Raw genomic sequence first — 16084 nt, 5'->3', positions numbered from 1 at the left:
ATTCTTAATGTTAGCAAGAGCTCATATGCATTTTGAAAGGTATATCATGACGGATCAATATGAGAACCGCTTAGGTACCTCATTAGCAGTGATGGCTACAGACACTTATTGATAGTTAAATAATGCATGCAGGAGAGTCATCGTCGATGATATAAAAGCTATGCTCTACTACTTTATCCAATAGCTAAGTGTACAAAACATCTTCGTATATAAAGTAATACCACCCTGGCAGTGCCAATCAAATCACTATCTTTGAATAGGTCGTTTTTCTCTCACGTTGAATTTTGCAGGTATAAAATGTAGTATGTTGAGTCTTAAGACAAATATTATGATAACTGACTGGCGAATGATCAATTATTCACAGGATCCTCCCAGCTATGTGTTTTCCGAGAACATTTCTAATCTCTATTCCAATGAGAGAAAACGCGCAAAAGGGACCGACCGGTCTAATATCACATTAGCATGTACGAGATTGCCGAACACATTTGCTAAAATGATTCATGTTCGCATTCGTACCGCTCGTGTTCTGAATGCTTGTGACCCTGTTACATATAATCAACCCATTGCCGGGAAGCAGCATGTGGGCTGTGTACCTCCACAAAAGAGCGAAGAAGGGGGGCTACGAGGTCTCTGAGAGACTACACCTTCTGCTAACATCATCAGAATTCAGCACACTGCCGGTAAAATGCAGCAAATGGGCTCTTCATGGGAGTGACGGCTCCGAGGCTGCTGCCACACGGAGCTTCAATTAGCCTGCAAGCTCCCATGGGGGGGGCGACGTGAGGAGCGGCTCACCTCCTCGTACACACACTCTACCTTTCCTGCCCACTGGCTTCCTCCCTCCCGTGACCCCCAACATCACACCATTTCCTTTTTTTGGCTTCAGTGTCCTTTTCCTTCACGAAATTGCACTCGTCCCCCCCTGCGCCATCCATCAACACATCACAAGCCGAGCGGAAAGACTTTTAGGGTGCTAATGGACAGAAAGGGTGAAGGTTGAAGAAATGTCAGATACACGACAAGTAGCAGATGACACAAATTCAGTAAAGTGCTACAAAGATTCATTATAAAACTACAAAGACGTAGAGAGGGTCCAAAAAGTCTACACACCCCTTGTTCAAATGCCAGATCAGTTTTGTGATATAAAAAAAAAATAAGACCACCTTTAATGTAACCTAGAACATATATAACGCAACAGAATTGAAATAAATCTTATCCGTAGTATTTAAAGTAAAAGAAATAGTTAAATAATACAAATGTGTGCTCCGTCAAGTGTATTGAAAATGTGTGTGCGCGTGTTTGTGAGTCAAGGACAATGAGCAACTCGGATTCAAGGACAGTTAGGCTGACAGCCAGCCAGCCAGCCCCCCATAGAGCGCTCAAACTCAAGGTTTAGCGGCGAACCAACATCTATCAATGCCGATTATGCTGCCAAACAAACATTTACGTAAAATAAGGCTTGGCCCTGAGCGTAATGAGGCGTGTGGGCGACGAGTGCATCCGAGCCCGGTCAAAACAAAACATATGACCTTCCCCCACGCACACACTTTAGAATGAACTTCTTGATTTTTATCATCCCACTTACAGATTGCAGAGTATTACCAGAGGGCACCAGTTAGTCATGGTAATTTTTCTAATCTTCTTATATAAGGAAAAAAAAATTGTATGAAATTGATCAGTTCTAAATAATGGCAGCTACACATAAAAATGTTTATTTTATTCATTAAACGGTTTGATTATTGGAAAAAAAATAATTCAAGCCCATATTTGGATACCTGAATTGTCTTCAAGTAATTTAAATTTGATTTTATTGGCTACAATTTATTTTCTAATAATGATGCCATTCATCTAAATCAGACTGCCACCTTGCAGTCGGCAGGGTGTGACGGCACATATCAATGCAGCTTTTCTTTTTTTTTATCTCCACCCGTCGGCTCAATGTAACCTTTCCAACATGTTACGGCAAACCATTTTTAATGACTAACACAACTGTTGACATTCACAAAAGCCAAGTCAGAAGACTTCCCAAGGTAAAGATATCGAAGGCAGTTTTGTAAAGAACACAGGGAATCCTGCATACGTGCAATTCCGCATCGGTAAATTCACAGTCGCTGATTTTGTTTTGGAATCACGGCTGGGCTTCAACTACATCCACGACATTCAAATAATCTAACATTCAGGGTTCAGATAATTTCTGATTTTCAGAAAATTGGCTAAATCTATAACATTTTGTTTTGAAGGCATTTAGTGCCAAATTTACTTTCAAAACAAGGTGTGAACATTATGAACAGACTAAATAATGACAAACAATCAATACAAAGAAAAATATAATATTAAAACCACGTTGTCATTGTCTGGGCATGGAGATGGATGAGGGAGCGCTGGGTGTGCCTGGTGTCCAATACATCAACCCGACTTGGACCGCGCTGTCACCTGGATTGAATTTACATCAGCAATCCCACAAGTGATGCTCCGACGTGCGCGGCCAGCCTCACGCCCCCTTCCCGAAAACACGCTCGGAGGTCAGAGGTAGCAATGACGTGATTGCAAAGCTAAAAGACACCGCCCGACCTCTTCTCAGCCTGTCAGGAGATTAATATCTGGAGGACACTGCCGTCTTTATCCAGCGACAGTGAAGGACCTTGGAAGAGCTGGTCAATGGACCAAAAAACGACCACATAGTCAATTGAATTAAGTAGATAAAATGAATATTTTGATTACATTTAAAGAAGCTATGCGGCCTTGCATAGCGAAATTAATCCTGCGTAGAATTGAATGAACGACATTAGCTCAGGGGGTCATTCGGAGGGTTAAAGCCTTACATTAGCTTCTCATCGATTGATGGAAGTGAAGGCACGGCGAGGTGGCCGTAACGTGTACGCCGGGTACAAGGCTTAATCAGATAAGGCTGGCGAATGAGGACGTTAACCCTTCAACCCTTTTTGGTGGAAGACAATGCTGTGCCTCCTTCATAATGGACTGCTGTGCATAAAGGGACAGATTATATCCCATTATCCACGACACAATGGCCGAAAAGCTTCTTTGGGAGGTAATAGAAATGTCTTCCTGCACACATTTCTACTCCAGCTGTGTCTGGACGATATGGCTCCTTGCAGGCACTTCAAAGTGGCCAACCACAGAGGAGCCCTGCAACTTGCAGTTTCCCCACAAGGCTCTTATCAGACAGCAACAGCAGAGTGAGGTAAATGTGGGCAAATAAGCAACAAATAAGCTCGTAAGAAGATTTAAATGACTTTGTTGGTTGTTAGATGCCATGGAGTTCAAACAAGAGCAATATCGTGACTGTGAGACAGCAAAATTCTCAATATTTTGCTGCAAGGAAAGGCTTCGAAGGGCATTTGCATCCCTCCCGATGAAGACAGAGGGAGGCGTGGGTTGCATTTGCACTTGGTGTTTTCAAGGTCTAGTAAGCTTGTAGCTCTGCCTGAAACGTCAACATCCACAGAAGCCTCCACCCACTTTGCAGCTTTTGTCTGTCAAGGACAGCGTACTTCTTCAACTGCCTCGCCAGTATTCAAGTCAATGTGTTTCATAGTGGCAGAATGTTCCGGGAGTGCAGCCCAACAGGACAAAACCAAACAATAAAAAGACAACTTTTGGATCATTTCCATATGGATTTTGGCTTATACAGTTATGCCAAATCATCTTTCTCCATCGAAATGAAAAAAAAAAATGCAATTAATCTGCTCCACCCACACAAAAACTCCAAGTTTTGTTTTTGTTATATAAATACAGAAACATAGCACGCAATTGTACTAATGTAAAGAAATAAAGTTAAATGGCGTAATCCAATTTCATTCCGCCACTAGGTGTCACTGTGGCCACACATCGCCTGCTAGTGGGGACGGATGGACACACGCACATGCACGCACTTACGCTCACACACACAGAGGGTTACATATCTGTGCTGCACGGTTGAATCGTGTGTGTGCATAGCTATGTGTGCAGGTCCACGAATCTCATCCAATACTCAAGACAACAGAGCCCGGCGGCTCACAATTACTGCATATAATGCACCTCTGCTGGAGCAAGAGCGTATATATTATTCTGTGTCTCAACCTCGGTCGGGTTCCTGCCAATAGGGAGGGCGACAAGCCTGCCAATAAAAAATACATGAATGTTACAGTTAATATTGAAAAAGCAAGACAAAAGGAATGTTCGCAAGTCCTCGCAATCCTCATACATTGACTATATTTGATCAAGATAATTTTAACAGCTATATATGGTGGTGTAGATAACAAGATGGAGAATTGAAAGCTCCCTCTCTTTCCTTTCCCTCTTTTACAATCACATTTGGAAAAACAAAGTGAAGGTATGAATTAACCTGTCCGCTGCTATCAAGCTTGTGTTTGCTCTGACTGACAGAGGAAAAAGTAATCCGACCTTTTTGAGGGCAGCCTTTGCACGAAAAAAATCAATAGCACATAAGAGAGCATGATGAATTTGAAATTTGTGCTCAGAGTGGATATTGATCAACCTCGATCAAAAAACAACATGTAGATGCACGCACACGTACGAGCATACAAAGCTTTCTGTCCTAAAATGTCACCCATTCACAGCATCTCAGAATTTTTTTTTTTTTTTTTTAAATCAAATTTGGGCGACATGGATAGCAAGACTGGGTGTGGTCCGGATCTTCTGGTTTGCCTCAAGCAGGAGAGATGAATCCGCCTCTGCAGTTCCTGGCTACTTAATACCAGCAAAGTCAATGCATTAGCGCTGCTATCACATTGCTCAGCACTAACAGACATCCAATCCTGATTAGAGATGATTATCAGCAGCCTTACCAAATAATACCGTGGCGACGTAATACACAACCAAACACATATCAGCTTGTATCATATGTGTGATTGAAACTGCCAAGATCCAGTTTCCCTTTGGTCCATCAGGCACGGGCTGGAAGCTTTTCTCCAGACCCCTTGTGTAATATCATTAGGAGCGGATACGCTGATATATATATAGCTACTGCCTGTGATTATATTTTAGACTAAGAGGTTCATCTGAGCTAAAGTTCAATGCCATGGTAATTTCCGGGCATAATCAGTTAGTGGGAAAATACTTTAACGTTAGGCGGTAAGGAGGAATTTAGATCAACAATTTACGTTAATCAAGTGGGATCGAGCACATCTCAAGGCTGAGGAGGAATTTACGATTCTATGCCGTCTAACGTGACGCTCCTGATCAGTGAGTGCTACCAAAGCATTCAGCAACTAGTTGCAGTCAAAGCTCCCCCTCAGCTTCTGAGGCGCTGTCCATGGTGCTGAGAAGAACAAAAGCATCAAAGCGGAGTTGGCCTTCTCGCTCCTCGCGTACGGGGAGGGGCCACACAGTGTAGGGGGAGGCGCCATGTGTACTTGATTCAATTAAGCAAGCTGTAAGGCCTCCCACGGGAGCAGCCTGCAAAGAGGGCCCACGGAACAAAGACGTTCAAGCCACCCTTTGCTTGCATCTTCTGAATTCGCCTCATTAGTCCGTCGAGCGAGCGGTAAAACATCACAAACGCCGTCCTCTACAACTAACAATATCACGGGGGGGAATTTGTTTTTTGAAACGCCTGTCTGGCAACATTAAAGATAACACGAATTGTAGATTGGTGAGCATTTGCACCTACAGATAAATGAAGAAATGGCAAAAATCAGAGCAGTGATAGAAAAAAAAAAGATCTCCTGGTACTCAAATGTCCCAGCGCCTCACATCTGCTGTTCTACGAGACCACTTGGTTGCTTTTAGTCATCATTGTCATCATAGGAGATAATGGCTTCACCCATTCACACACCTGGCCCGGTCCGGCTTGTCCCGCTGGAGCCGTGTAGCTCCAGTCAACCAATAATACTTGTCTAAATGATTACACGGCACTTTACGGCAAAGCTGACAGTTCTCATTTATTCCTCCAACCAACTGGAAAGAAAAAACAAATTAATCTGGCACTTTAGGCGCCCACCCCACCCCTGTGAATAATGTATTAGTAGTCCCTCAAACCATGACAGCAACCATCCCTTCCCCCAAATAACCACAATTACTCAACCTGCTTTGTATGGCTCTCAGCCTCAGACAATGCTATTAAGTAATCATACCTTAACAGGAAGTGGGCATTTTATTCATTTATTTAAATGGATTTTGTATTTATATTTTTATTATTTAATTATTTATTTTATCATTTTATTTATATTTTATTATTTTTAACTTATATTTCTTTTAAATTTAATCGGACCTTAACAGGAAGTGGACACTTTATTCAGTTCTGATGGCGGCCATGATTGGGGTCCTACATAGCCATCACTTTCTAACCAGATGCATGACAAAAATATATATTAATGTATTTTTGATGATGGTCCTTGTGCCAATCTTGATCTAGTTTGTGGTCTGGGCATGAGAACAGCAGCTCTGTGACAATTATCACTTGTCAGCCCAAAGCCCAGTAACACCTCTCCCTCCCCGAAGGAGACTACAGACTTCAGACCTCACACTCTCTTGTGTGCCATTATATTTATGCAAATGAGACACAAATCAGGGGGAAATCTGGGGGCATCCTTTCCTGTTAGTGCTAATTAGCGATGAGTGCTATATGGGATACATTATGTATGAAGTCTGTCCCCATGCAGCTATGCATTCTGACCTTGAACACAAGGTCCGGTCTAGCGGGTCCAATAAAAATCACCCTGCCATTTCATCACAACCCATAAAAGAAGCGGAAAGTAGATCAACAGAGCTGGCAGATACTGTACGTTGGAAAATGCATCAAAGTTAAATATTGATGCTCCTATAAAAGAGGGTATTATGACAATAACATGAAGAAACAACGATCAAACTTTAGATTTAGAGGCCTCTTGAGGCAAGAGGGAGACATATTGTTCCTGGGAATGAAGACGAGTACGAAAAGGCATGCTCAGTGGCGAAACAAGGGAGGATAACAACAACCCAGAACAAAACACTTGTAGATGCTTCTTGACTATCTCGCTAAGTCTGCTTTTAGGGTAAGTGGAGTCTGACAGAGAGTGAGATTTATGCGAAGATCAACAGTTGGCACATGGAGTGTGATCTCAGCAGGTTGTGCTGTTGTGGCCTGGCTGGGGTGAGAGCGTGCCCAGCACCTGGCTGGTGTCCTACCGGGCTGGCAGATGGGATACACGCATCCACAAATAAGCCTCCGCTCCCTAGGAAGGGCGAAAAGGAGGGCTAGGGGTATAGGTGAAGGGAAGAGTTGGTGCCAAAGACTAGCAAGAGAGCTCACAGCATTATAATCCACACACACCTATCTGCATTCAAAGAGTAAAAAAAGAAATAAGCACGATCGGGAACATATGATGCAGACATCATCAGTATGTTCCTGCCAAGCATGCTATTTCCAAAGCACCCAGCGTGCGCTCATCCATGCGGACCTTTCGGCTTCAAATGTCATTGGCGCAGCGCGCACAAAGGTCAGCGGTGACACTGGCTTCAAAGTTTCTTATTGATTCCCAATCCAGCGGCATTATGCTTAGCAATTACAGATGGCACTAAAATGCTAATGAACTAGTGTGAGTGGACTTTTAATGTGGTGTCAATGAATTCAATCTAAGGTCAGAAATTCCTATGCGAGTTGCGGCGGCGCACACATAAGAGTGTCCCCTCTGGATATATGCGGTACATTACACTGCCATCCATCCATCCATACATAGTACATGCTAAGAAACTGAGAGGGGTGTACCGACAGATTATGACCTTTAAAAATTGTCATAAAAATTAAAAAATATTAAAGTATTATTATTGATTTCTTATTCATTTTTGTTATTAAATTATTATCATTATTATTTAATTATTAAAAACATCTTCAATTATGGTCTTATTGTAGGTTTGAGTAAGGGAGTACGACCTTTAAAAATTGTCATTAAAATTAAAAATTAAAGTATGATGATTTAATTATTCATTTTTATTATTAAATTATTAGTATTATTTAATTATTAAAAAACTATTTTTAATTATGGTCTTATTCTAGGCTTGAGTATGGGTTTTTTTTGGGGGTCAGATGACAACAAAGAGTGCAGCATCCATTCATGTGTTTGTGATCCAGCAGTGAAATTATATCCAAGATTCAATGTCACAATTACAGAGTGCTGCTGTCTTCAAATGTAACTAAAGCAGACTACGCCAAAACAGATTCATGAGTGTGTGTGTATGGAGCTGGTTATTATGTCAAGTGGTCTGATGACTGCGTGAGCACAGATGGAGGCAGAGCAGGATGTACCAACTCGCGTTTTGGCCCACGTGCACACGCATATACATGGCTAATACGCATGGGTGCATACTGGATGTAAACAACACATACAGGAAATGAGACGGCGATATTGGTCTTTTAAGAAGGGGTCACATTTGTTTGACAGAGATCAACCACCGCATCCCGCCATCCTCGCTAATCCAAACCTTTGACTTCCTGTTTTCGGCGGCGTTGCAAAAGAAAGCCAGACGTGTCCATCAAAGGCTGACTGCGGTTCACAGAGACATGCAAGGCCACGCACGATAATTTGTGCACCCGGCTAATCGATACACGGGAGGAGGAGGAGGAGGGGGGGTTAAGTAAAAAAAAAGCAATCGAAAGAAGAGTTGGAAGAAAACAGAAAAGCACTGCAAAAGCTAAGAAACTCAATGGGGCGGATTCAATTCAGTACAAAAGGATAAGACACAACATAATGGAAAGCACGTCAAGCTTTTTCAACGCACATCAGCAATATTTATAATGAATACAAAGCTTGAATGAAGAGTGAAGGATGCAACCTATTGATTCCTCGCCAAAGCTACTGAGCGCTCCCCGTGTGAGCGGACAGACAAGCAGTAAAGACTTGAAGACAAATGGCGAGATGTAAAGGCAAGAAGATGGATAGATGAATGCAGGTGATCGATCGGAGGAAGAGTGGAGCCCCCCCTCCCCCTCCCTAAGGGCGAGCGAGGCCTTTTTAGCACCGTGTGAGCCGAGAGCGATGATGGCTTTTTGTAGACTTGTGCAAAGATGTGTGTGTATGTGACTACAGCGTGGTGTGCTGTGACAGACGGTGCGTACTCGCAATAAACAGAGCTCGATGAGAACGGAGAGGAAGACATACTGGCTCTCCGTAGCTCAGCTCCCTGCCATGATTCTGGGAGGACAGCCATGCCCGGCCCACCCTCGGTCAGACATTTCCATTTGGCTTAAGCTCGAAATGTGTCCCTTCGTGAAAGGGAAAAAAATGACTCGGACTTGGATCCTGATAAAAAGTAATATGCTTATCATTTAGTGCTCCATGTAATTAAAACGTATGAAGCTTGAATGATGACAGAATGCATAGGGGTTATAAAAAAAAAAAAGTCAGTAGAAACATAACCTTCTGGATATGGATGAATCACAAATGGAAATTATTTTTATTGCGATCTGTGAGTGTAATTCCATTATCAAAGTAAGGGCAACATGATTTAATCATAAGCCTTTATCTGGACATGTGACCAAACCAGCAATAGTGACTCACAATTTCAAATTCTCATCCTCGAGTGGTGTTTTTTTAGCCTGTAATGTCCAGAACAGATGTCCATTGTCCGTCCTAATTGATGTCAGTGCCCTGAGGGGGCAGCGCTCCATTGCAGGACGTGAAAAAAAAATAAAAAAAATAAGAGAACCTCGCCCAGCAGCTGCACAATACAGCCAAAGCACATTGATTATGCTGCTCATGGAACCAGAATAAAATCAAGGGGCGTATTTTTCTCTCTGACTCATCTGAAAGCAAGTTGGGGGCTGGAAGGGTCAAAAGAAAAAAAAATAATATTCCCGCACTATAAAACAGAAGCTGATTTATCGAGGATGGGCGGGGAGGGAAAGATTGAGCATGAACAAACATCTCCACGGAGCAGGTTAAGTTATGCGCCATCACATCTTGTCTGATGGTTCCTGGTGGGCAGAGCACATATATTATCTCACTAACGTTTGATGGGAGGATATTCAATCCAATTCAAAAAGCTGATATGGCTCAAAAATACAATTCAAAGTGTGCCGAGCGTGTCGTGCTAGTGTGGGTGAAATACGGTTTGCTTTCTTGCTCACAGAAAAAAGGAGACCTCAGCTGGAAATAGAGTCGCGAGGCAGCACAATAACAAGCGAGGAAATGGCTTCAATTTGGCACTTGGCTCCAGTAAGTTTACTGCCACAGTGGGGCAGTAGTCCATTAAGATATCATTTATGGAATGAAACCTCTTCTGCTTCATTCACTGCCTAATGGATGAAGCAAGTGTTGATCATGCTAGTGATGCTGATGTATGTCTTTTGAGATGGAAAATGAAAAAGAAAAAAAAAAGATTAATATATGTAGGGACTTGACAAACAGTGATTAGACCTCGTAGGTCTCAAGAGGGTCCTTCATTAACAACAAAGCACAAATCAATGTTTATGACCATCATAAAAAAACTGCAAACTAGAAAGTCCCCTCAAAGCACAACACATGCAGAAAATGTGTTCAGAAGCAACCTGAAGCTGATCCTGGTATTTTTCCTCTAATATAATTTGAACATTAATCTAATGTTCAACCACTAGCTTTGTACAGCACTAATCAAAACAGCGCACGATATATGGGCAATTTCCATTTTCTTTTCAAATTAAGAATGAATGAAAACAAACAGAGCGAGAGGATTTTCCGAGTAAAGGTAATGGGATACACAGACACACAGGAAAGGGTAAAGAAAGCATGGATTATTCATGTCTATTCCCAAAGTAGAAAAGGCTCCTTTTTGATGAATGGTGCCCGCGGCGCTCCTTCCTACTCAATATCAACAGTCCCAGGAAGCCAGACACCATGATGATCCTCCCCCGCCATCACAGACGAGGCCGGCGGCTCTCATCTGCTCGCTATCGTCGGCCATGATGATGATGTGGCCCGAGTCAAGGTGATCCCAAATTCAAAAAGAATTCATCATGGGGGACCTCTTCAAACTTGCCCCACAATCGGAAAAAATCCATGATACAAACAACCATGGCCAGTATGACAGATTCGAAAAATATTCAAGTACCATAAAAACAACTAGAAAACAGGTGAGCCATGACACCTTGTGATGTCATTTTCAGTCGACAGCAAGTGACAAAATGGCCGCCGCCTGAGATAGCTTAAATACGGGTGGATTATGTTGCTTAATTCACATTCCACAAACACAATATTAATTAAAATGTTGTGTTTTGACATTCATTCTCTTGTGAAGACTTTTTTTTTACTTGACTTCTCCATTTATTCAGTATCCTGGATTTCCTTGCGCATCAGGAGAGTTTCGCCTCAACATGGGCTCTAACCTGAGGATGAACTCCAGCTTCCTCTGGGTTTTTTTTTTTTTTTTTTTTTTTTAAACAGGCCTATCTCCAGACAGCATGTGTCTGCCAAATTTCTTTAGGCAGACTATTTATAAGAAGTCGAATTAAAGGAGGACCAGCCGATAGTGGGTCAAAGCCCAATACCACATGCCGCCTGCAGCGCCGACGAGACGATGTCGATCATCGTGTTGTCCGGGCAACAGATGAGAAACTGACTAATGCTTAGATTTTCACACTTGTCACACATTCCATTTCCATCTCCTGGCACAAAAGAGGCGGATGAAAATGCTGTAATGGCCAAGTCGCCATTCAAAGTACCTTAGCAACAGTTGTGCCGCTGAATCGATTGTCAACGTGCGACTTTTCTTTCCACCAATTACGTGCGCTTGCTGCAAGTGGGAGGAGTTATCCGTAAAGGCGAATGCAGCAGCCTTGTGAACAAAAGGGAGGATTAAAAAAAAATGTTCAGCTTGGGCCATCAGCATTCCCTTCACATTTTCTGCTATCACTCCCGCACTCAACGAAAGTGCTTTGTAGCCTCGTATGTAATTATTCAGTCTGAAACCGAACTGACCAATTAGCATTGGCGCTAATGTTTTGAAAATCACTCACTGGGTCTGACCTTTCGCTGACAACATGGTCCACTCCAGGGAAACGTTTCATTAAGCATTCCGAATGAGCAGGACTATAAAAATTCAACACTTTTTCTTCTGTAACATTTATTTTGGAATCTAACTACATGTAACAAAAAAAGTTTGCCAAACATGACCCAGACACTTTGACTGCAGCTGAATTTGATCTTATTTGCACTCTGGCGACTGCTCAGCCTCCGTACCGGCCTGCAGCTCGGCGAGCTCAATGGCTGTGCGTAGGTTGGGATGTTTGCAAGCGCTCACTCCTGACTCGTCCACCCACAGCAAGTCACCCGCATCCATTTTCTGACATTTGCAATCAAATGGAAGCAATTTGCTGTCAAATGCGTTTTCCCTGTATTGGCTAATTATGCTGCTGATCACAAGGAATGACTAAATTACGCAAAAACAATCCCCCAAGTGTTCAAATATACTAATGCTAAGTCGACATCCAAAATACTAAAGATACCAAATGTGTCACTTGTTCAATGAGACTTGTTTTTTTTCTTCCCACTCAATAGCATTTATCAGAAACGAAACACAACCACATTCCACAGGAGTCAAAAATGTTGCAAAGCAATTGAGATTGTTTTGCAAGACCTCACTAAGCGCACATGCAATGAAATCAGGAGTGCGGCTCAAAATGCCAAGCTAATCACATGAACCTTTTGGAAGGCGCTAATCAAATATGATCCCTCTCCCTTCTGAGGCCTCTAATTCCCTCTTAGCAGGGGGGACGCAAGAAACGTGCCACCTGCTTCCAGTCCTACCGCTCGGGGCTCAAGCGCCCTTGTGACATCATGCTGCCCTTTAATCCGTTGAACAAACGCACAGTTTCATCTGCATGCCACCACTCCATCTGAACTGGCCGCCATGAATAAACTGAACGGCCATTAAGGCTATCGTTGACGTTCATGCAGGCTTTAAAAAAAAGTAGCAGCAGCCCTTTTACAGTAACAGATTGCTTAGAAAAGGATGCAGACGTCAGAATGCATTAACTTTGACATAGACTATCACCCAAGACGATTAAAAGTGGCAGGGAAAAAAAAAAGTCATTAAATTTGCAGCCTTTTTTGTGCACTCGACCGGGTGCTTACGGGAAGGGGACAAACAGCAAGTCATGACCGGAAGCTTTTACCTTAGTGTATCTTCATGCTTCTCATTCATCTTACGGGAAAAAAAAATGACAAAGATCAGAGATGCTTTATGCCACTGCAGTAGTCGAGTGTATTTTTTATTTATGAGCCAGTGAGGACACGCATCGCAGTACTAAAAATAATCTTTTGCCTGTGGTTAATAGGAAGCTAATTAGCAATACGTGATAGTTCTAATTAATATTTCAAAATAAAGGCAGGTATTGCACATTTAGTTATGTGAGTAAACAAAAGAAATAAACGTCACGATGTAGAAATATTTGTGCGTAATGATGATATTTGTTCATTTTATGGCTTTGGAAAATATATTTGTGGTGTTTTGTTATAACGGCTATTGTTGAGGACCCAATTTTGCTCTTCCACAGCTGGTAGCAAGTGCTTGATTTTAATAAATGTTCTTTTATTCAATTTTGGTAAACAAAAGATTTGTTGTTGTTTCACATTTTGCATGCTCCCTCCCTCCCTTCCTCCCCCATCTCTACCTTTTGTCTCCGAGAGCTACGGCTTGTTGTTCCAAGCCCAGAAGCGGCAGGCCGGTGCCTAGTTGGCCTGCCCCCTTTCGTCTCCTCAGAGCTGCTGGCAGATGAAATATTTATGACGTTATGGCTTGAAAACCTCACATTCCATTTGAAGTGCTGCAGCTGTTCTGATGCTGCCCCCACTGATGGCAACTGCCACCGCCATCTTCACTCGGCCAGCACTTTCCCTCCCAGCGGGGGGTTCGGAGCAAGGGCGGGACGGCGTCCACGGCTTTTCTGCTTTTCACAACTCGAGATTTTCAGGGGGGAGGGTTGTAGCTATTAAAATAAGAACGTCCTCACACATATGCAAATCATTCAGGATTGTCTGGACTGTAAATGGCTAGCAAGTGGTGACCCTAATAACGAGCAAAAAAATGGTCGGATAGAAGGCATTTTGTAATTTTCCAATGTCCACCTTATTAGCATACATAAATACAATCTGATAACACCTCACCATCTATTCATAACAACCTGAGAATGTGTTTTCGCAAGTCAGTGTGCGAAAAGAGGAAATAAACATATCAAGCATATGGTTAGCGGTAGCTGCTAACACAATCACTCTTCATTTCGTTCAGCTACAGACGAAACTCAACTCGCATTTTCATTTGCATTGGCATTTCAGCATCAAAGTTCTCGTGCGGCACATGAACAAACTATGATAGATTAAAAAATGGGTGTTCCGAGATCTTAACAAAGGCTGTTCTTTCGCATGCATGGAGTCACATTGGTTCCTAAGCAACAGGCCGTTTGAAAACACACGCTGGCGCTTTTCAACAGGTTTCAAGAACACCGCACATCAACCTTGAGCAAACAGCTCCGCTCGCTCCTTAATAGAAGTCGGCCGGATAATTAGCCGCGGCACAATGAAGCAGCATTCATCTTCACCGCAAGGTCGCCGCGTGAAATCAACATTCCCCTGCGCAACCTGCTGTCGCCGGGCAAGACTAAAGTTGCCGGGTTTCAACGGTTATGATGGACGATGATGTCCCGGAAGGCTCAGAGCCAGGATTTTTTTTTTTTTTACTTTTCTATATATTACATGATGGTGTATTAAGATACAACACGTCAGGCAGTGAAGTTAAATCCCAGCAAGTATTGAGTTAGGTTTAAAGATTCAATGCCTGGGGAATGGACTGAAAAGTAATTCCAAGCAGCACATGCTATACGAAGGGAAAAAAAAAAAAAACAGCAAGCAGAGAGTAGATATGGGATGTGGAGGTTTACACCTGTTTGCCGCCTTCTGACCCTGAGCAATTATGTGGAGCTGAGGCTTTCTGGGATTCAACCTGTCAATCAAATAGTCTCAGCAAAGGAGAAGAAGTCACTATTGCCGAAGTGCTTCATCCGAGGATAGGAGTAACTAAAACAACGGGAGAAGCGGCAAGATCGATCATTGTCTTCAACGTAGATGCAAATCATTGAAGATTAGTTGCATGTCTCACACTTAATTGCGGGCTGATATTAAAACGTTCACCAGATGAGATGATACTGATAGTTACCAGGACTACAACACGAGTTGGACACATGCAGAGCATAGAAAAATGTTAATCAAATTCTAGCTTGTCGAAACAGTTTAGAGTGTCGAATTCATTTCGGAATGTTACTCTATGTCATGTGTAATCATGTGTTACAGGCCAATCATCGCTCAGCTCCTTTGGAGTACGGCGAAGGGACCCCGAGGTACCGCTCGTTATCTCCTCCTGTCGACTCGCCGCGGTGCATACGTGCTAATGACAATCTGTCACCATCCTAATGAGGTAACGTGCGAGCGGGATGATCACATGTTAAAAAAAATGGCGTCAGGACTTCAACTGGTAGCAGCATTATTGAGAATAGCAAAAAATGGGGGAAGGATGTAATTCAAGCTTGCCGAGCGTTACCAGTGACTTACCGTTCCCTGATGAGATGATCATCGAGCCTCACTTTGGTAATATGAGTCAATTGAGAGTGTGATGACCATTGCCGGAATCAATCTTGATGATGTCATCAGGAGGGATCTATAATTGCAAATAAAGAACATGAATTTTTTTATTTTTATGTGGAGTGGGAAAAAAAATACAAATATTAGCGTGTTGTCTTTAAACGTTTCCGACCAATCTAAGCGGTGTCCCATCAGTTTAATTCCGAAACAAGTCCCATGTTGAGTTTAAACCTGATTTATGATGGCTGGCACCCCCATTCTGGTGTCAGATGAAACCAACTCTTTGTTCACGTGGCGACATGTGGAGAGCAGCCTTTTGCTAATGGAGGCCGGTTTGAGTGATCTTTGCAGGGCGGGGGGGATTTTGCGGTGCGACGGCAATGTCTCAATGGGACTGACCGAGACGAGCGCACACGCACATTCCCGTCAACACGGCCATTTGGGACAAAGCGACTTTTACAAATCATCCCAGTGAGCGAGCGCCTCCCAAGTCTTCAAAGCAAGCACTCATTTATTTCCGGTGACACGTAGTGCTGTAT

The sequence above is a fragment of the Syngnathus floridae genome, chromosome 6 (genome assembly GCF_059516105.1).
Source record: "Syngnathus floridae isolate MCC-2025c chromosome 6, RoL_Sflo_1.0, whole genome shotgun sequence".
Lineage (NCBI taxonomy): Eukaryota > Metazoa > Chordata > Actinopteri > Syngnathiformes > Syngnathidae > Syngnathus > Syngnathus floridae.
Note: the sequence above shows the minus strand (reverse complement) of the source record.